Raw genomic sequence first — 24,422 nt, 5'->3', positions numbered from 1 at the left:
AGAAAAACACATTACTGCAAGAAAGACCAATCAATACCTATCGGATTTGAAGAATGCAATGGAAAACTTTTTAAAATCAACAAAGAGTTATGCTGTAAAAATAGAAAACATATAAAAACTGACAGAAAAGAGAGTGGCTGTTGTGAAGATGTACCTTATTCTACAACAACATCAGAGTTTAGCCATGGTCATGTTGTCACAAAAGGACACGTATGGTGTAGTGTTTTCATTTCGTTCCTTCTTTTTTTTCAACATTAAATCATTTATTCTTCTAAGTAAGCTTAGGTTCTCTTCCAAACCTTATATATATATATATTTCTAATGACTTATACAGGATATTTGCATGTCTCAAGGTACTGGACTGGAATAAATGATGAGTAATTGCCTACATACTTTAATATACCTCTTTTTATTTTCATATGAGTCGGAGTTTCTTTCATACACTTGTCAAAAACAAGAAGATCGAAGAAGCCAGATCATTTAATTTCACATTCAGATATATTGATTATTTTCTTCCATTAACAATCCAAACTTTTCTGATTGGGTTCCATTAATATATCCTCCATAACTAGAAATTAAAGAAACAACAGATACGGCTTCCTCAACCTAATTTTTAGACTTGTACCTCGAATTTGACATAAGCGGTCATCTCAGTACCAGAATCTATGACAAACGAGACAATTTTAATTTTGAAATTATCAATTTCCCCCCACCTTAGTAGCGATATACCAACTTCACCTGCATTTGGGATATATATTTCCCAACTCATTCGGTATTCAAGAGCTTGCAGCTGCTACTCAGATTTTATAAAACGTCACCAGTGTCAGAGCAGAGTGTTGATGAACCAGGGTTAATATGTCAAAGAACCTCTCGTCCTTTTTCTAAAAAAGTTCATCGGATGATACCAAGGCCTTGTTGATAAATATTCCGTATCAACTACACAAATAATACATGATGGTCTTAAAGTATAGATTCTAGGTACTGACGTTGTTTATCATCTTAATTACGTATTATAGTGTTTTTTATTTGTCTTTGTAAATTATTACCTTCACTGTTTAGTCCATTTTTGGTAATATCACTTTGGCGTGGCTAGGTACTTTTACATCCCGTCATTGTGTTATTGTACTAATGGTAAATTTTGTATTCTTGTCTTTCTTTTTTGCTTATGTGCTTTGTCTATATGTCTTTTTTGTTTTTCTTTGTTGACATATTTGTTTGTTTTTATATTGATTAAGATTATAACACAATGTTGACTGCTGTACCCCTATTTTTGACATTTTAACATATTACATTTGTATGTCTGCTCGTTTTGTTCACACATTGTTGTCAATATAATGGAATTTTATGCGACTGTCAAACATTTGAGAGGTTTAGCTAGCTATAAAACCAGCTTTAATCCACCATTTTCTACATAAGGAAATGTCTGTACCAAGTCAGGAATATGACAGTTGTTTTCCATTCGTTGGATGTCTTTGAGCTTTTGATTTTGCCATTTCATTAGGGACTTTCCGTTTTGAATTTTCCTTGGAGTTCGGTATTTTTGTTATTTTACTTTATACTATACATTTAGTAATTAACACTGTAAATATTTATTTGCTTGTATGTGCTCATAAGTATGATGCATTTTCCACTATATTATATTATTTTTAATACAGTTGTTAATATTTGATTTATACCTTGTGCATGTAATACGGAGAGAGCTTTTATAGGCTGTGCCTGTTGCTCAATCCTTTTCATATCTTAATAAAAAAAAAACATATGTTTAAAATCAAACCGTATATTATTAAGTCATAAAAGGCCCACCCATGACAACATGTAAAATAATTCATACGAAAAAACTAACTGATTTATGTACAAAACAATAAACAAAAAAACAAATATGATAGACAACAACCAACGACAACCACTGAATTACAGGTAACAAACTTATTTCTTTTTATAATCTTCTCTTCATTTTTCTTAATATTTGTCTTTTTTAATATTGTTTAATTCGTTGAAGTCTCTTGCCAAAAATTCTTATAATTTTAAGTTAGTTTTAAAACAGGATATGTAATGTAACAAACATCGTTTAACTTATTTTCTTTCTTTTCTATTAGCTAACACACATTACAAACAAAAGAATATGTTGTGCTGCACCACACAATTAGTCCAAAGACAAATATTAATTGGACAGTGGTGTGGTGACAAAGAAATGGACGGCAATAGGGGGAGTGTTGTAAGAATTTCTCGTATTATGCGCTCAATGAACAATGCTACAAATAAAGCCTTAGAATACATTGATATCTGTTTAATTTATTCAGGTACTTACGATCGGGGCGATTATGGTTGGAATTCATTATTGTTTTGACACCTGTCTATTGCAAGTTTCTTGTCTTTCTTTTTTGCTTATGTGCTTTGTCCAGATTCAATCCACCATTTTCTACATAAGAAAATGCCTGTACCAAGTCAGGAATATGACAGTTGTTGTCCATTCGTTTGATGTATTTGTGCTTTTGATTTTGCCATTTGATTAGGGACTTTCCGTTTTGAATTTTCCTCTGAGTTCAGTATTTTTGTGATTTAACATTTTGCTAAACATCGTATGTTGACCTAAAGATAAATTTTGGAAGGTTTCTTTTGGTGCTTTAGGATTGTTATACCCCTGCTACAAATAAGGGAGATACACGGGTTTACTTCTGTTTGTCCGTCCCATAATATTTTCGTCGTATTTTCTTGAGAACCATAAATCAGTGTGCTTCCTGAAATTTGGTTTCAAGCTTCATGTGAGGATAGTTTTTATTACTCTACAGATTCATCGCTCGTACCAAATCTTATATATTATAACCACATGGCCATGCATGAAATTTTCGTCGTATCTTTTCTCTTGAATTGCAAATAAAGACTTTCTAAAATTTGCAGTAGAGTTTCATGTTAGCATGCTTTACCGTGTAATGCGTTTTCAGATCCATCACTCATTAGCTAACTGTTTATTCAAACTTTAGTTTTAATCGATTTTATTGCGTTAGTTCTTATTCAGTTACATTGAATTAAAAAGACTACTAAGTCATACGTCCATATTAATCAGTCGGGTGCAACTTTTTGTCATTTCATATAGTAACTCAACGTTCGGTGAAATTTGGATACAGAAACATTTCTTGGAAACTGTAGTATATATTTCAGTTTACAGCTTTGATTCAGTTTTTATGTATTTGACTTTTGATCATGAATGTACCCGATGAAGCTAATTCCAGGAGCACTAAAACAAGTACTATACGTGTATATTTATGTAGTTGTTATTAGTGTTTGAATACCTTTGGAAATGTAGTTTTAAATAGCATTGGATTATTTTGGCTCCTACAAATTGAAGATAATAGTTAAAGATAAGTCAGTACCGATGGTTTTATCAGAGAGTAAAAACATTTGAAGATGAAATGTCCTTCACAGTTCAGCATGAATACAAAAGGCGACAAGAATACAAGTTTTCAAATAAGAATAAATGGGAACATATGTTGATGTATTTCGCAGAAAGTGGCTCGGAGTAATGGTCCAATCCAATTTATGCTTAAGTTCAAAACCTTCACCAAAAGTTTAAGAGCTAAAAAATCAAAAAAGAAAAAGAATTAATATAGCACAAATATTTAGGTAAAAAACGATAAATTATTTTAATTAGACAAAATCGCGAGGCATTCCAAAGCGTTATTTTATTTCCCAATAAAATGCAACATTCATGACTGCGCATCCCCCCTATGACGACAACAACACATAGAGAAACAAACGAAACCTTGATTCAACTCGTAGTTTCTTTTTTTGTAAAAGCATTAATCTTGTGTACATTTTTTGTATGAATCGCGAAAGAAGAAGCATTCAATTTCTTAAAAATATATGAAAGTACCTATGTACATGACATGGTGGGCTAAGTATACTTTTAAACAAATTTAACTCCACACCCTTAGGTGTAGCTAACACTGGATGATCTGACACATGCTTAGTCAATATAAATCGTTGTGTATTTCTTACTAAAACTTATGCTTTCGTCCCGCAGATAACAATGACAAAAGACGGTCTTGTATGCTCTCAGTATACTGCTTTGAACATCAGCCAGAGTCTAGTCAATGTTTCAGCGCTGACATAATCTTTAAAACATTGCTTAGATTGAGAACATGTTTGTGGTATGTTTGTTCTTTTATCTTGAGGAAATATTTTATTTATATTTTGTTTCTAAATGTGCAAGGCTTCATGTTGCCTCGTAGTTCCTAAAGAGTTATCTACAATAAGTAATTAAGTTTACAAAAAATGTTACACAGGCCAGTTAATGTTGGATGTGTACTGATTGGTAATTGTGTCTTACATACATGATTTTTTTTATTAGTTGTTATTGGCTTTGAACAAGCTGTCAGTAACTGCGAAAACTTGCGAGTAATCTCAGATCTGTACTTAGTGTCTTTTTTGTTTTTGGATGTATAAATACCCTGCCACGACCGGCCTGTGTTTTGGTTACTTGTTTTTCTGCTTTTTATCGATCTGATGAATTAAGCCCTTTTCAACGGATTTTTATTGCTTGTTCATATGTAATTTTATTTGAAAGCTTAAAGTGTTTAAGTATAAGTTTAACAGCAACAACAATTTATTTTAAGAGGGTTACACACTTGGTTATATAAATAATCTCCCCCGAGGCCCTCATTATAGAAAAGCATAAAAAAAAATTGCCGAAATACAAAAAAAAGCATCAATCGAAGGAGGACAATCGAAGGCAGCAAGTCGATGGAATAGACAACATTATGGCAGTTATTAACTTTGCATGAGGTAGGCCTAGTAGTTGATAATCTCAGAAAAATTTGTCATACGTTATGAAATCTGAAAAATGAAACTTTGCATATATTGAAAAAAAATTACAAACTTATATCGTTAGTTTTGTTTATTATTTCAGCATCAGTTCTGTCAAATTTGTCAACTCAAATTTTTTGTCGGTAATAACTAATTTAATGGCTATTTATCAGGGCAGTGACTGATCCAGCGGGCGTAGTGGCCGTTCGCCCCTCCTTTGATTGCAAAAAAAAATTAATTATATCATTTTTTCACGATTAATATGATTTTTTTAGCAAAAAATCGTCCAAAAATCCGTTTTATGGAATTACGCCACTCTTTCAAAAAATCATGGATCCGCCCCTGCTGGACAAACTATATTTATAGTATTAAAGATTAAAATACAAGAGTTATCCAGGACTGAAGGACCAGTAATACAGATATTTCTACGGCTAAAATATTGGAATTTACAAGATGATGAAATAAACATGTAACATGATATCACGTAAAAGAAAAGGTCACTAGCCATTCATGAATAGATAAGTTACAGTTAAGTCTACTTTAAAAAATGCAGCATGCTAAAGCATTTATAAAAAGTTTATATACCAATATCAGAAGGTATATATATATTTTTTAGGTATGGAATGGCCATGAAATTAAATCTCTGTATTTTTACAATTAATTTAATAATCAAATTAATTAATCTTTAAATTTTATTTTATCATTTTCTGTATCGAACTTTCATTTCACTGGCATGCTTAAGAACTTTGATGTTGAATAATATAGAAAACAACAGAATTTGACCACAATGGCTTATTTTATCGATATTTATAGTGTACAAGTCGAAATATATTTACTCCATTGGATTCTTTTGAGTATTGATTGATGAATTGACTTTAAAAAAAAATTTTAAATATTTTAAACCTCCTCTTTAAAAGTAGTTTTTGATGACTTAAAAGAGACTTAATTTCGGAAAAAATAAAGACAATTGTTCGTTTTGAATATTGAACGAGGTATTTCCGACACTATGAAAGCAATAACATTGGTACATGAAGAACTTTATTTTTGAATTAGTGGTGAATATTGAATATTGCTTTGATTAATCAGGTGTTCGATTGGGATTGCTTGAATAGGTCACATTCTTGTAGCTTTTTTTTAATCTGTTTTCAGCAAAATATTCTAATAATCCTCTTTCTTGTTCGTTGGTTAGTAAAAATGTATGGCTTGGAAATGATACGCTGAAAATTAAATAGCTGAAACAGAATATGTTTAAAGGTTATTTAACATCAATTGTTTTGTAAAGTATTGAAAGAATTTACAGTTACCTAAAGTTACGGATCGGGGATAATATTTGTCAAAAAACTAAAGCAAAAAACTTTAAAAAAAAAAGAGAAAAAGTAGAAGCATAACAAAATAAGGATCTTTACATTTGCACATTGTCAAGATATATCATCCCTTTGCCTTATAGTTTTGTGGGGGTGTACCAATTAGTTAGATATAAGAAGATGTGGTATGAGTGCCAATGAGACAACTCGCCATCCAAGTCACAATTCGTAAAAGTAAACCATTGTAGGTCAAAGTACGCCTATCAACACGGAGCCTTGGCTCACACCGAACAGCAAGCTATAAAGGGCCCCAAAAATGACTAGTGTAAAACCATTCAAACAGGAAAACCAACGGTCTAATCTATATAACGAGAAATGAGAAACACTTATGAACAAATCAACAAACGACAACCAATGAACACAAGTTAAGTTTAAAATTTAAATCCTGATATTATATATGTAGATTTTGAAAGTTATTGACAAGGAAATCATACCAAACGATTCATGGTCTTTACCATGGAGGCGAAAGATACCAAAGGGATATTAAAACTCATATGTCGAAAACGGACCTGACTATGCCATAGAAAAAAACGAAAAACGACCAAAACACAAACAACAGTATACAAAACACAACATAGAAAAATAAGGACTGAGCGTGACGAACCCCACCGAAAAACAGGGGATGATCTCAAATGCTCCGGCAGTCAAAACAGATCCTGCTACACAAGTTGCACCTGTCGTGTTGATCATGTAAGTGGAAAGCCTGTGGTCAGACGTCTAATTTGGTTGGTCAAATTTAGGAAAAGAGGACGGGATTGTGGTTACGACAATTGAAACATATCCGTCGTCATCTGTGAAACTGATATTCCATAACGGTCAACCAACTCTTGATGGCGTTCGTAAAATTTTCAAGGGATTAATTCCACTTCACCACTTGGAACTCTTGGTTAGTTTCCTTGTCAGCACCAACCCTTTTTTAAGGAAATCATGATAGGAAAGGCAAGCTCTAAAAATGTATACTTCCTACTGCTCAGACATTTATCAACTTTTTGCATACAGAATTGCCGTTTCCGAGCATTAGAAAGTATTTACTGAGGAGGACAATGAAATGTCATAAGTCAAACAAGAACAAACAATATTATGACAAAAAAAAAGCCATCAAGATAAGCAACACCCCCAAAAATACAATACAGACAACTAAACATTCCGCAAACACAAAGACAACCAATCAGGGATGGATTCTAGCTCTGGGGTAGTAATCAGGTCCTGTTCAACCTAAGATATAATAGTGATCATGTATGGAAATCAATCAATTTGCAGCTGTTCTCTGGAATACATCTTATGGAAAAATTGGTCTCTGAGGGAATGAATATCTAAGAAAAAGAGAGGCAACAGATACCAAAGGGACATTCAAACTCATAAGTCGAAAATAAACTGACAACGCCATGGCTAAAAAAGAAAAAGACAAACAGACAAACAAAAGTACACAAAAAACAACATAAAAAATAATAGACTGATCAACCCCCACCAAAACGGGGGGTGGTCTCAGGTGCTCCAGAAGGGTAAGCAGGGTAAGAACTATTAATTTTTAATAGTTTATGTTCTGCATATGGCTTTCAATATATTTTCCTAAAAGCTTTCTATGTCTTTTAGAATACGCCCTACGGAAAATTAAAACTTACCTACAAGGAAATGCAAGTTGGAAAATAAAATGTCGAAGAAGAAAAAATAGAAACAGAAGAAGAATGAGATCCAAACATAATAATATAGATATGGGTAGGAAGAAAATTTCTAGAAAGTTGAATCACTTTAAAGGTGTAATGCCACCAAATCATAGTACGTCACATCCGGTTGCATACAAAAAAGGGTCGAAAAAAAATATTCCCAGGAATTTGACAGTTGTGGGAAATTAATCCTACATTTCATTGCAGTAAAACATTTCTGAGTCATAAACATATATCTTGGGTGTTCCAAAACACCATTATTGTTTTATTTGGTGTTTCTATAGAATATTTTGGAAACTTGAGGTTACATGGTTACTCAAGCTTGTACACTGAAAAAAAAGGTGTGAAAGTTTGATTGGGTTAACTTCCAGTGATGGTTATTTTCTTATATTCATATGCAATGAAATGTCATGTGAAATTTTGTCTATAGTACAGGACATGATAAAACTTTACTCATGCCAAGTATTTCTTTATTTGAAACAAAGATAAATTCTGCACATTTGTTTGAAAAGTGCAAATTCAACAAAGAATAATAGGGGAAAACAATTGTGGTATTACACCTTTAAACAGAGATGGAATGCTAATAATAATAGAATGTTTCCTTCCGATTGTTAACATTTTCATGGAAATAAGATAAACAATGGTATGTTACCATGGTTACTAACAAAAGTCAATTTACCTTTCAGAGAAATAAATAGTGAATATTATTTTTATAGAAAAAATAAAGGAGTAATAAGTAATGTTAGTGAAAAGGAAATTAAAGTGAACATTTTTTTTTAAAGAACCATCTCTATTTGAACTACGAGGACAGCCTTTATTTTGTTCTAAAAAAAATATTCTTTGTTTTAATGGTTCCTTTACATTTTTTTTTAATTTTAGGAATCTCAAATTAAATTAGTAAAAGGTAATTTTTTTTAAATATCTTGTTATATATATATATATCTTCAACCAAACCATGTGACCAGTGATAATGATGAAACTGCCTTAACAACTTCATCATTTCAGTTAAAAACATACTTACTGCATTAATTAACTGATGAACTACTTTAAAATATTTTCCAATCAAAAAGGCTCAAGAAGTAAGATGTTGTTGACAGTGTGTCCAGAGTCAACATTTTACATACATCGATTACTTGTGAATCTTATGTTTTCCAATATTATGATTCAACTAAGAAATCATACACTAAAATGCCAGAAACCGTGCACCAAAAGGAACTTCGTTTATATTTGGTTGCTCGTAAATCCTCTCAAAGTAAAAAGTCTGATTGTGGAGGCTGACGTAGAAAAAAAAACTCATCATAGATAACAGGATTAGAATTTTGACTTCAGAATGCCATTAAATATGAGGTTTATCGTGATATTCATGCCTACAACTTTGTTTAAATCTATCATATCGGTGTCATTAGGGTTTGCCCACTTTTAATTACAGATATTCAAAAATAGTTTATTCTTCATATTCTTAATATTCCGACATTTCAGTTTTCAAATGTAAAATATCAAGAAATTCATGTTGGAGATAACAAAATACTTGTTTAAACATGTGATTTGATTATGTTAACACAACTTTAACTTATTAACATGGTAGGTAAATTATGGTTATTACTGTGACGTCAGTGTTGCTCTTCACCTATTGCAGTTCTTTAAAATTCAAACCCAATTGCAATTTGTTTTTTTTTTCAAATCAAACTGTTAGAAATGTTCTAGAATATGCGCCATCGTAAAAAATAGCCTTTGATGTTAATGTCTGCGAACACTCTAACTTACATTGTAGTTTGTTATGCTCCCGATGGCTGTCTCGAAGTCTTGTAATATGGTTGTTTGTTGGTGTAGAATGCTGCATGTATAATTTTGAACATGGACCGTATTAAAGACATTGTGAAGTTTTGTTGATCGTTAACCGGTAAAAGATTTTTAACAAGTGGATAAATAGTAGCAACAACTATATCATGGAATGCTGTAAAATCATTAAATATAATTTTGTTATATAATATATTTCTTCTCTTTAATTTAAATGATTAACCTTGGTTTACTTAGGTGACAAGTAATTAGTTAATTGTCGTTATATCATAATTCCATGTTTACACAAATATTTTTAGGAACTCAGGCATGAATTTCCTAATATTTTACTATATGAAATCTGAATTGTTTCAATAGACAAAATAATCCAGCCAGAAGATACCATACAATCATAAAGTGATTTCGTTGTTTTAATTGACTAGGATTGTCAGTTTACCTGCCGAAGGTTGTTTGTTCTCTCCGGGTACGCCTGTTTCTTCCACCAATGAAAAACCGCCACGATTTTAATAAAACATAACAACATGACAACTAAATTCCATCCTTTTGTATTCATATTAAACCTCTTTTTGATCTTATTTATGTTGATTTAAAACCCTGCGCTGTCAATCCCATGCCTGGATTAACCCATTTAAAACTTTCCAAAATTTAAGAAATCAAACACAAACCCATTTGCATTTCTTTGCTTTAGAAAGCGTTGAATTGAAATTTGCACTTCAATGAATTGCTGTTTCGGACTAAAATAATCATTATTTTTTCTAATTTTCTGTCCTGTCTTTATGCAATCGAAGATGGTAAAATGATTAATCTATAAATATTGGAAATTGTTGATGTTATTCACTTATTTAAAAATTCTCAATAAAAAAGATTTTTCTCTGTGTAAAAGTCATGTTTGCATCCCTGGAAGCACAGTTTTGCATTTCTTTGCTTTAGAAAGCGTTAAATTAAAATTTGCATTTCTTTGCATTTCGTTTCATTTTTTTGCTTTAGAAAGCGTTGAATTAAAATTTGCACTGCAATGTTTTGCTGTTTCGGACCAAAATAATCAAAGCAAAGGAATGTAAAGAAATGCAAAAAAATTCTCTCACTTAATAATTCAAAATTTTGTGACTGTTGAACGCACCAATCCCATCGAACCTGAGATAAAGGATACAACAGATACAGTTAAGTCTGTCTCATATCTTGAATACTAACATGAGCAACGCGACGGGTGCCACATGTGGGGCAGGATTTGCTTACCCTTCCGGAACACCTGGGATTAGCCCGGTTTTTGGTGGGTTCGTATTGCTCAGTCTTTAGTTTTCTATGTTGTGTTTTGTGTACTATTGTTTGTTTGTTGTCCTTTTTCTTTTTTAGCCATGGCGTTGGCGGTTTATTTTCGACTTATGAGTTTGAATGTCCCTTTGGTATCTTTCGTCTCTCATTTATTGTTTTTTCAACTTCGTACTTTATTTGGCTTTTTAACCTTTTTTTATTCGAGCGTCACTGGCGAGTCTTTTGTAGACGAAACAAGCGTCTGGCGTACAAATGTTAATCCTCGTATCGATGATGAGTTTATTTATGTACCAGGTAGCCAAACATGTTTAATTAAAGAGATGAAAATTTTAATACAATATAACATACTGTGACCTTATACCTTGTATAAGGAAATATATTTCAAACGAGGGAGGAATAAGTTATAAATGTCTATATCCTACAGTTATCTATAAAGACAAATTAGTTTCTCCTGGTTCGTCTGTTTTAATATGTCGATATGGACATCGTGTCGATATCGACAAATAACGTTCCAAATATCAAACGGCTACAGTTATTTATATAGACAATTAGGTTTCTCCTGGTTCGTCTGTTTAAGATGTCGACGATATCAATTCCATATCAACATTAAAATATTTCTTCATAATTTGTTTCTCTATTCATTTCAATTAGTTTAGTTTACGTACCTTAATTAGATATTAAGATAAGAAGATTTTGTACGCTTTCCAATGAGACAACAAACCACCAGACACAAAAAGGATGAGGATGTAAACAATTTTAGGTCACAGTACAGTTTTCAACAAAGATTAACACAGATACCGGCATGACAAAATGTCAAATATTTCAAATGGAAAAAAAACCATTCTGATTTATGTACATGTATCTATGATAAACGAAATCAAATATGGCAGACAGCAACCGACGACACCAACTGAATCAAAGGCCTCCAGAGTAGACTCAGTTGAGAATGTGACGGGGTTTAACATGTTTATGGGCGTTTGTCTTATATCTAGGACGGTGGTGTAGCATCAATACACAAATACAAAGTGTAAAAAAACAGTTGGAAAAGGTTTAACTTATCAGATCGTCACGAAGAACAACAACAAATAGAGAAAATAAAGAAAAATAACGGTCTCTGCATGTAACCATATTTCATCTAGTTATCACCTAAATAACAATGTCAATCTTCTACAACCAAATGAAATTTGCTTGTTTAAAGAATGCAGTGATTTGTTTTTTTGAAGAGATACCGTAATTTGGAGAGGTGTCCACTTAATTATCTTGTTTACATACAATGGACAAAAAATTAATTGATTACAATTCGGTCATCACCTCACCCTATCGGTCTTAATTTGATCAGCTTGATAGGTCTTATTTCTATTTCATTATCTTAAGTCAACATTGATATCGAGTCAACATTGTTTAACCAAAGTCCAGTTCTCCAAATAGTATCAAAAGCCTTTTTTAAAATCTATGAAGGTAAAAAACAATTTTTACCAAAGGACAAATACAAATAATTTCTCAAAATTTGTTGCTACAATCTTCACATTATCATTCAATAAATAGTATAACAATCCGAATACAGTATTTTTACCTTTTAAAGAGCTCTAGTTCTATTGTCTACTTCTTATTTCAAGTGGATATCCACCTATGTAATGCTGCTTTAAATTTCAAAGTAAAAGATACTTGATAGAAAGCATTTTTTTAACCCCTTTAGAAAGAGCATAAGATCTGTATTTCGATAAAAATAAATGATTACGTGAATTTATGCAGAGCCATGAATGTGCATATGTATATAAATTTAGTTTGATTTTAATTTACTGATAATAAAATCAATATTAATACCAATAAAAACAATATTCAAAGATCTAATTATAGTGTTGAATTAGTAACCTTTTAGAATAAGTATGTTTAAAGGCATTTTGATATTTAATATTTGAAGCATTGATATACTTTATTCCAATCGTTATATTTCCGTCGATGTATTTTGGTTTCAGACGACGTAATATTGCATAACTTGTACGTTTGTTGGGACAAAGTCTATGTTAGTACGTCGAGTAAAGGTCGAAATGTCTTAATAGGGAAAATTTTCATATCGTAGCTTCGATAAATCTGATAAATGATAAAGGTAATATATTTCTGTCTGTATAGCCTCGAATAATGTACAAATGATCACAGAAATGTTTGATAAGAGTGAAGCAGGCACAATGACACTGTCAGTTCAACGATGCAGGGATCCAAGTTGTCCATATCACGCGTAAATGACATAAAAATTTAATTTTGGATGTAACACGTCTTCTGATTGGCTGAAAGTTTTTGTCTATCGGCTCATAGATTTAATTTTGTCATGTGACCGTGACGTCATTAACGTTTTTTCATGATTTACTCCTTAAAAATGGAATTTAGAATCAAATTATAAGGAATGACTTATTTGAAATAACCTCAAAACTGTGGTACACACTGTTAAATAAACCGCTACACCGTTTATTCAGTGTGCATCACATTTTTATGTTATATCTTCATAGACAGAAAAATATTACAGTCATTCCTTAAATAAATGAGGGTTTTTTTGTAAAGTTTAACTATACCTACAGGAAACTAATTACCAACTGGGCATCGGATCCCATATAAATCATATGTGTTAGAGGACCCATGTGACAAAAACGTTTTGATGGGGTTCGTTTGTAGGTTGTTGCAAGGCAAAATTTCTGTTCCAATCGAACATACCCTCTTTTTGGGGTTGTAGTCTAAATGTTCTGCCCTTCTTTCCGATTAACCTATTTTGCAGAGCCTACCTATAGGTTGCACTTTCTAAATACAGCTGTTTCTCAAACCACGCCTCTTTTGGGGAGATATAGAATATTCATAGATAATTAATTTTGTTTACATACTGGTTCCCAGTTATAATCTCTATGTTTCATCTCATAGAGACATAACTTGGGAATGTTACCAGTAAATATACATATGCATATTGTTTATATTGAAATCTGTGGTAATCCTACTGTCAAGGTAGAGATAGTTAAGAAATTTAGTGTTAGTTTAAACTCTTAGAAGTTCTGGGCATATAAACGTTGAAAATATGCCGCACAGCCCTATATTTTGACCTTTGAAAAAATTGTAGTGCATATGAACTTTCCATTCTAGGATATGATTTTTTTCAAAACTTCATAGTAAAAGTGGTACAGTTTTAGCCGTAAAAGGAGTTCCTATGGGAAATTGCATTGTCAATATTTACAGAAATGCAACCCATAAGATTCATTGTTAATAAGTTTTCGTTCTAATTATGGATGCTATTTTTTGTCACTGAACGTTTAACAAAACCAAATAATCAGATTTCCTAAACAACGCATTCCGATGCCCTTTTGATTGTCACTTTCTTCCCGAAAATCTCCAATTTAGCCAATTAATGTCATTCTCCCGACATTCGATTCAACATTTCAATATTCTGGAGAAGAACAATATTCTAACATTACTACAGGTTGTCTTATTAGACAACGTGGCAAAGACCACAGGGACTCGGTTAGCAGATTAAAAGAAATGTAATCAATGTTTTTCAATTGTTTTCGTATTTCCTATCTATTTGTATTACATTATTAACTTATATATATTAATAATGCTGGCATCAATATTTCTTTGTTTTCTAGCAATTTGTAGTTTACAATCCATATCCGTATACTGAAAAATCCTAAAGGGATCTAAGACGCCTTTTTGAATAGCCTATCCTTCTGAATATGTTGTTCAAGTTGTTTACTATTACTTATGAATATATATTTCATAAAATACAATGTTCTTGGTTAACAGTTGTATTTTGTTAATGTTTGCTTCCGTTTGGTCCAGAGATGCATAAATGATGTTTTTGCGCATCAATTTCGTAAGTGTATGACGTAGAATTAAGAATGTGAAGGCACTCAAAGGGGATTTCGGTTGATAAAAAATAAAAATGTATTTGATAATAATTTAATAGGGAAACAAATTCTAACATGGTTTTTTTTAGCAGTATTTTTGTTTATGTCAAACAACATAATTATGCCAGTGAGTTATCTCACGACGGAGGGACGGGGGAATTGTAAATGAATGACCATGGGATGTATAAATACAAGGCCACGCAAGAATTGGTACGTTGATTCTGGGATTCATACTTATAATGGTTTACTTTTATAAATTGTGACTTGGATGGGGAGTTGTCTCATTGGCACTCATACCACATCTTATTATATCTAATTAATACGAAGTGATGGACATTCATAAACGTTGAAGGTTTCGAAAAAAGCTTATGTCACTTAAGAATTATGGTAAAAAATCACCAAGATTTTAAACTGCAAAAATGTGTACCTTTTTCTAGCCCGATTGCTTCAAAGATTACCAGTGTTTGTCGTTCATGATTTTAAACAGTTAATGTTCTGCTTTGGTCGTCATTTCACTTAAGGCAACGGATACTGATTAAGGATGTCTTTTACGCAAATATTTATTAATCATTGAATTTATAATTTATTATCATTTTTAATCACTTTTGGTCTTCGATGGGCATTTGTGTGTGTGTCTGTGTGTGTGTGCGTGTTATATATATAGATTTTAAAAGATGATGTCTTCCATTCGCACAAATCGTGTCGCTTGAATAACATTCATCATATTCGCTCAAGTAAGTTTGGAAAGCCAAAAAAATGAAACAATTAAGAAATATTAAATTAAGCTATATTCATTACAGACACTTCACAACATCTTTTAAAGTGATCTTCAGTAACCAAAAAGTAAAACAACAAGATAAAAAATCACAAAAGAAGTAAGTTTATTTTCCAAATAAAATCCTTGGTTACGGTCATACCCTACGTATCATCATCGATGTGGTCTTCATTGACTGGTCTCCCTTCCACTGCTTCCAACGCATGCCTATGGTACTCTTTTTATTTCCAACATACAGTCCGTTAAGATTAGTGTGATAACAGCCTCCATACCACCAACCACCTTTGTAACTTTCTGCACAATTCTCTCCAGCGCTGTCATTATCTTTATCTTTCGTCGAGAAAGCCCGTTTGTTATGGTATGCAAGAGCATCACCTAAAGTTTGTATAAAATTCAAAAATGTAAAATCGACATTGATATTAATTAAACAGCTTTGAACTTCAGTTTAATCTATAAATTGGAGTTCGTTATTGATAATTCCAAACATTGTTTTATGATAGTTTTTTTCAAACATTTATGATATTCAAAAATATGGCAATACTTATTAACTATAGGTACACATTATTTCATTGTATATGTCCCGCCCCTAAGTAGACGGGAAATATAGTATCACCATTTATTCTGTACTCAAACATTTTTTCCGGACTTTTTTTATTCTTGCAGATCATAAATGATTTGATTTTAGAAACATTAGTGTAAGATCGAGTTTGTGTTTCATTCCGGTTTACAAACTTTTGACAGATTTACATGACCTTGACTTAGAAAGTTTCGTGAAAATTAAACTTGACCAGATTTTATTTGTTATGTCTGCAAATCTGGAACTTCTGTTATGGTACATAAGTCTACATGTATTATGTAAAAGTGGATGGGGAATAGAAATATGGTCATTTTTGGTCTTCTTCTGACAGTAATAAACCCTTGCCAGTGTTCATCACCGTTTTGATTGTTCACGATGTATAAATACTCAGCCACGTCTGGTCAGAATGGTGATGTTAAATCCGATGCCTCGATCGTGTAGAAGAAGTGCCACTCTCTCTGTACGCTGAAAACCCTTAGGCTACCAACACATTTTAAGTGGTCAATAGGTGCATGGTCTGTTGCAAGGTTAAATTTCTGTCCCTTTCCAATATAGTCTTTTTTTCTAGTGGTATTCCAAATTTCCCGTCATTCATCCCGGTCGACACATTTTACAGGACCTATCTATTGTATTTATTGTCATTTTGGTCTCGTGCTAAACATACATGAAATATTTGCCACTAGACGTTAAGCAAACAACAATCAATCAATCATGTATAGTGATTACTTACATTTAAAATTTGCGTTCTGGTTCAGGTTGACCGATCTTTGTCAGAATTACGGCTGTTGGACTAAGAAAATTCATGTAAATTATACTTATTCAGAAATTTGTATAATAATTGTCGTGTTTATATGTGGTACACAAATTATATCATTGAAAAGTGATGACTTACAGATCGCATTTGCGATTAATTCCTGATGACTAACTTTTGACTACTCGTTCAGACTTTTTTTTGTTATGCTTGCAAATCTGGTGCATCAGTGTATAATAAAAGCTACATTGTAGCAGATAAAGTTTTCGTTTCATGCCAATGGATCGACATTCCTGCGAACATGCCCCAGATTGGAACATTCGTGTCGTACAGACACATGTATTTTTTTTTTATTCGTTTATAGTTACAATGTCTACTATGTACTAGTTTCTGCCAAGAAATGTACCGAAATAAAACGTATCTTAATATTGGATTATCTACTTTAATGTGAATTATCAAAAAACGAAAATAAGTTCACTCATTTTATATTAGATTTTTACACACAATCGCCAAAACCGATTTAATTAAAAGTAATATCTAGTCGGCTTGTTCTTCCTATTAATGACATTTCTGTATAACAGTCAATCAACTAGTATTTAAAAATGTCCAATATTGACTGAGTCATTGTTAAAGAAAGATCTCACTCCTAACAAATAAACGAAAAAATAAAACCGAAGGAATTATTATAGTTCATTGTCCCACTATCTCGGAAAAATATAAATATTACCTGCAGTTCCACTGTAACCATTCACGGTCAGTATGTAGTTGGTTGACTTGTCGCCGATATTGAAAGTAGAATATTTTGCATATGCCTTATCGCCATTAAAATCCATCAGATTGACCCAGAGTTCATAACTTCCTTGAGATGTTAAATCATTGAGTTTATCATTACCTTTAAAAAAAAATTATAAGTGAAGAAGAACTGCAAAAAATATATAATTAACAAACATCTTAAATGTACATTAAGTGCCAGTCTTTGTAAGAATCAGGCAATTTAGAAGAATTTCAAAATATGGCCGGAAAAAAACTCCCCCGACCTAACCATCTTATTTTGAAGTTACCTCATCCTGAGTTGGAAATGGTAGGTCTTTTGTTTCTGCGTGTCTGGTAATTCGAGATATCTCTAGATAACTTTTGATTAGAATGATACCAATTTACGCGGTAAGCTCCCTTTAATTATTAATTTCTAGTGCATTTCAACAAAATTATATCTTGAAATACCAGAACAGGAAAAGGAAAAAGGAAAATAACAAAAATACCGAACTCCAAGGAAAATTCAAATCGGAAAGTCCCTTATTAAATGGCAAAATCAAAAGCTCAAACACATCAAACGAATGGAAAACAACTGTCATATTCTTGACTTGGTACAGGCATTTCCTTATGTAGAAAATGGTGGATTAAACCTGGTTTTATAGCTAGCTAATCCTCATGACAGTCGCATAAAATTCCATTATATTGACAACAATGTATGAAAAAACAAACAGACGTAAAAGGTAAAATGTCAAAAATAGGGGTACAGCAGTCAACATTGTGTTATAATTTTAATCAATATAAAACAAACAAATATGTCAGCAAAGAAAAACAAAATGGCAAATAGACATAGCACATATACAAAAATGAAAGACAAGAATACAAACAAGAGGCTCTCAAGAGCCTGAATCGCTCACCTGTATTTCAGAGGAGAAGATTTTTAAATGTAAGCAAACTTGATGAACAAATTGTGTAAAATTGTCTTTAAAGGGCATTTGACCCTTATGTTCTATGTTTAGCCATGACGGCCATGTTTGTCGATGGATACAAACTTGGGATACAATTTATAAACAAGATACCCTAAGGAACATTTAGTTAAAGTTTGAAGGTATTTGGCCCAGTAGTTTTAGAGGAGAAGATTTTTTAAATAGTTTACGACGACAGACGACGACAGACGACGGACGACGACGGACGCCAAGTGATGGCATAAGCTCACATGGGGCCCTTCGGGCCCCGGTGAGCTAAAAATGACCAAAGCACAACAACAGATTGGCGGGATGCATAAGTACCGAGCCACGCCAAAAGGATATTACCAAAAAAGGACTAAACAGTAAAGGTTAATAATTTACAAAGACAAATAAAAGAACACTTTAACACATAATTAAGATGATAAACAACGTCAGTACCTAGGATCTATACCTTAAGACCATCATGTATTATTTGTGATGTTGATACGGAATATTTATCAACAAGGTCTTGGTATCTTCCGATGAACTTTCTTTATAAAAAGGACGAGATGTTCTTTAACATGGTTCTGGTTCATCAACCTTCTGCTTAAACGAATGTTATATTCGTGCACCATTATACATTTTGAACTAATTAAATTGTAAATTTGAGCGGGTTTTTGTTTGTCATGTTTTCACTACTGCCTGATTTTTAGGCATATAAACAATGTTGCAGGTTTGTAACTGCATAACATCTAAAAAAAAATTGAATAGTGTTGTGTATTAAAGTTCATGATTTGACGAAACCCAGGTTCTTATTCAGATGAAACTGTTCATGCACGTTACATCATTTTAATCCATACCATGTCTTGTCTTGAAACAAGGCAGCACAATCGATAAATGATCAAAAAAGGAAACCATTCAAAATAAAATACATTGATAAATCCTTAATTCGATTTTACTGTGGGCTTCGTATGTTAACCGTTTATCTGGTTTTATGATAAGCGAGCTTGAAACAAGTGCAGAACGTATCTAGTTCAATAAACAGTCTGATCAAGATTTAAACACTGCTATTAGTTGCAGCTGGGCATTCGACATTTAGGGCTTGGAGCAAACATTTCGCCGCTCGAAAGGTGACATATCTTTCTTCAGACGGTGACTTTGTGAGCTAACACGTTAACATTCCGACCTAGATCACATCAACATGTTCTCATCCTTATATAAATGTTATATTTGCTACTGGACGTTATAAATCAATCAATCCATCTACCTCTTCAGTTTAATTAAACTTTCAATATTAATCATTGAAAAGTTGTTGAATTTATCTGTGAAACCGTATCGTATCATGAAAACAATTATTCCATAGTACTTTTCAGTAGATAAAAAAATCGGATATTTAGCCTTGACGTTATTTTGTTAACTACTGACCTAACCAAAAACCACATATTCTGTCCATCCGCGGTAAAAATCTACTTGACCGTCTTGTCTGTGCTGAAAAAGCTTAAAAGAAATGTGAAAGCTAATTAATATGAGGAAGAAATATATGTTCGAAATATAAAATAGTTTGCCTAAATGGCATGCTAGCTTTTATATGCATTAAATAGGAGAGGCTTATAAGAACAATATTCAAGATATGTATGTTTCATAGAATTCGTACTTTTGATTGGCTTACAACAATCGAAAGGCATTTCAAATTAGATTTCATTTCCCAATATTCATGACATCACGTGATTTCCATGACAACGTCACAGTAATGCATTGGAAAAGAAACGAAAAACTTGATGTCACTCGTAATTTCACGGTTGCAGCACAAAATAAGTAATTATAAGAATTGATTGCTTCTTTTTGTAATTTTATAGGGTTGTAAAAGCGTTCATCGGGCGCAGATTTTAGTGTGAAGCCTGGAAGAAGCATTTAATTCTTAAATAAAAGAGATATTCGAAAATGGGACTAATCTAGGTGACTATCAAATTAATCCGCTAAAGATATATCTATTTTTTAATTAGAAATGCGAGACCTATTCAGTATTTAAATTCGTAAATTGTAATGTTAGAAATCCGAATAAAAAATACTGAATTTAATGACTTTATTGCACGATTAGACTGAATTTAAGAACTTAATTGCTCGATTCTTCAAACACTTTCACTCACAAGAATTCCAAATACTTAAACTTGACCATCAACTTTATGTGTCATTTGGTCTTTTATGGAGAGTTGTCTCATTGGCAATCATACCACATTTTTTTTATTTATACTTCAAACACCTCGAATCTCTATTTTCCTTTCCAAACTATTTTCTAGGTAAACTAACTATAGAAAAGTGAAAATAACAAACTAAATCCCAGTCATTTGGACTCTGCAGCCAATAAAACAAATCTCCACTAAATTCTGTAAACAGGTATGAAGGGCAGGAATCTTCCATTTGAAAAGAAGGTCATTTCGGATAGGGACAGAATCTTTGCTCCAAATTAGCCAACTGCGGACCCCTCAGATAGTTTTTAAAATGGTACTTTAACTTGGAATTCCTCATTTCGACCGGACTCGTAAGTGTCTGCGTATTTATACATCCTGCTCAACCAAACGGGTGCTCCTTGCGGGATAATCCTACCCAGTACAGAGAAACTCGGCATATTTCTATACTCCTGTGTTACTATTTTGTTCAACCTCTGAGCCCTTTTCCCTGTCACCTTAGGAATTAATAAGATAATCAAGGTAAAAATGAAGAATGAAATGATTAAAAGGCAAGTCTCTGAAGAATTTTCATTTCAACGTAAAAATATATTAACATATAAAATAAAAAAACAATTACAGTCCATCCTCCCCCATCGGTCTCCATATCACAGTACACGTGGAATCCAGCTCTACCTTTCGGGAAGATTTTGTACACACCACTTCTGTAAAGTTTTCTGTCCAAGTCGGAGCAGTCTCGAGGATTATGCACTAAAATGATGTGTAGAATAATACTAAATGATAAACTATTACAGACAATTGACATACCTTGGAAAGAATAGCTAGGTTATAATAAAAATAAAAGGATATTAAATTCTCTGATGTAACAGTTTAATGTACTACAACATGCAAAATTTAATGGTTTTGCATCTTATTTGTTATCTTCATATTACATAATTATGAGATACAGTGTCAAGGATTATATAATTAAAAAGAAAGGATACGGTGGAAAAATTCATGACACAAAATCACTTCACACACAAAAAAAAACAACAGCGCTTTTATTGCTGTTTTTCATCTTAATTTCACTGAAAAGCCTGCAAAAATGAAGCAAATATTTTATCATCACTGCAAGTTCATGACAACCCCTAGCATCAGTTTGATTGCAGTTCTTTCAGATACATCAAAATATTTCTTTATATACTGGGAACTTACTTATAGATTTATTTAAAATCAAGTAGGTTTATTTTACCTGAAGACAGCATATGCCTGTATTTTCCTGTTGTCAAGATGCTAAGTACCCGTTCAGCCGTTTTGCCATAAAAGCAAACACCTGAAAAATAATAAAGGAATCAATGTACGATATAGTTATTATTCGTACGTTTTATACAACTTTAAGGAATGTAAAAAGTACCAATAAATATTTCGATCGTGTTATAATTACCAGAATTAGAAGTTGATGTAACTTGATTTCTGTCGGCATCTGTCTTTGCTACCAGCGTCAACAAAACTAAACTGAACAACAGTCTCAAAGGTGTATGTATGTTGGATCTATACATTTCGAACGAAGCTTCCTTAGAACTGGAACTGATACACATTTATATATACATCAAATTGAAATGTCAAATGTTGCGTGACTTATTACTGTAACAGCCTGTACTGATAAATATTTCTAAGAATATTTTCAAATTTTACGAATTTCACCTACTTCCTTGTATATTTCTGGAATGTTTTCTTTAAGCATAGTATGTTCATTTAGAAAAAATAAAATAAAACATACGTGTATTTATGAATACACTATAAGCTGATTCGAAAATATTATTTGAAACAGATACATATTTGATATTCATATAACAAGAATGTGAGGTGTCGGGTTCATTCTATACACCATTATTCTCTTCTCCATTCACAACAGCAAAATATTACATTCCTGTTCATGATTGGAAACAAAATTTTATATCCTGGATAGTATCTTAAACGACGGTTAATGACAATCGTACCCATAAAATATATTATACAAATATTTAATCAATGCATAGTGGTTCACTTTTCTGACCTTTTCAGAATAATTGAATTGAAGTCGGAGACAATGGCGCTAAGTCGTACTGTTGGTAAAAGAGAGGCGAAAGATACCAAAGGGACATTCAAACTCATAAGTCGAAAATATACTGACAACGCCATGGCTAAAAAAGAAAAAGACAAACAGACAAACAATAGTACACAAAACACAACAGAAAACTAAAGACAGAGCAACACGAACACCACTAAAAACTGGGGGTGATATCAGGTGCTCCAGAAGGGTAAGCAGATCCTGCTCCGCATGTGGCACCCGTCGTGTTGCTCACGTAAGTACAAACCCGGTAATAAGTCTAATTCGGTAGGTTACATTCGGGATTGTAATTACGACATTTGGAACAAATCCGCTATCATCTGTGAAACGGATATTCCGTAACGGTCAACCAACTTGTGATGGCGTCCGTAAAGTTTACGAAGGGATGATTTCAACTTCACCACTTGGAACTCTTGGTTTAATAGCTTCCTTGTGAGCAGCAACCCTCTATTAAGGAAATCATGATAGGAAATACAAGCCCTGGGGTATCGTATCAACTGGGAGATATATACTCCGTATGCAGGCGCTGCTGGAATGTTGCAATATAAAAAAAAAGTTCACAATTGGGAAGCTGAAATCATCTCTTCTGTCATAAAGTTTTATTTTCAACCGATCCTCATTGTCAATTTCTAGATGTAAGTCAGGATATGAGGCAGACTTAACTGTATCTCTTGTATCCTTTATCTCAAGTTCGATTGGATAGATGCGTTCAACATAGTCACCAAATTTTGCATTATTTAGTGAGAGAACATCATCTATGTAGCGGAAAGTAAAGTTAAAGGATACTGCTAACTTCTTTTCTTTCTTCCTAAGAAGTTCCTGTATGAAGTCAGCCTCATATGAATAAAGGAACAAGTCGACAAGAAGAGGGGCACAGTTAGTTCCCATGGGAATGCCGATTGTTTGTTGAAAAACGCGTCCTCCAAACGTAACAAATATGTTGTCAATCAAGAAATCAAGCATCTTCATAATGTCAGTTGCAGAGAATTTTTTGTTAGAATCAGAGTGATTTTTTACAAAGTAGGATTTATCCCTCCCTAAGACAAGATACTTGTATCTAAGTTGGCCATTCTTTTATATGAAACAAATCAGGACCAAATCTTTCAATTTGTCTTTTAGTTTGAAATGGGGAATACTTGTGTAAAGTGTAGAACAGTCAAATGTTTGAATACTATTGCAAGATGAAATATATATATATATTTATTAAGAAACTACCCCTTTACAACGGGGGCACTTGCAGATAGGGTACCTACAAATGCGTCTAAGAGCATATACAATGAAATAAAGAACACATTGGACAATATCATAGTTAATAATTGATTCTCTTTAAAACAAGTCAACTTTCATGTAAAACATAACAGCATTATATATTAAGATAACATCTCAACATTTAGAGATCACATCAATTAAATTGCACACGCAAATCACAGTTAGCTTAATTTCTAAAATCGAAGACCTGTAAGTGCACATTTCACTCAACATCTTTTTACAAAAAGTGTCAACATGTTTACAAACATTTGGATCAACCTTATAGAAATATTCACCAAGCAGTATGTTTATTTT

The 24,422-nt window shown here is 32.5% G+C and overlaps 1 long non-coding RNA gene across 1 annotated transcript; it reads right to left on the bottom strand.

The window, feature by feature from the left end:
* Positions 1 to 21,393: 21,393 nt before the first annotated feature.
* LOC127738843 (uncharacterized) lies at positions 21,394 to 22,316 on the bottom strand. The gene is made up of 3 exons (XR_008000175.1): positions 22,194 to 22,316; positions 22,002 to 22,082; positions 21,394 to 21,520 (listed from the first exon to the last, which is right to left on the bottom strand). It is a non-coding gene; the product is annotated as an uncharacterized LOC127738843 (long non-coding RNA).
* Between the last annotated feature and the right edge of the window lie 2,106 nt (positions 22,317 to 24,422).

This window comes from Mytilus californianus, unplaced genomic scaffold, assembly GCF_021869535.1.
Source record: "Mytilus californianus isolate M0D057914Y unplaced genomic scaffold, xbMytCali1.0.p SCAF_4, whole genome shotgun sequence".
In the NCBI taxonomy this organism is placed as follows: domain Eukaryota; kingdom Metazoa; phylum Mollusca; class Bivalvia; order Mytilida; family Mytilidae; genus Mytilus; species Mytilus californianus.
This window is presented reverse-complemented; position numbering and strand designations above follow the sequence as displayed.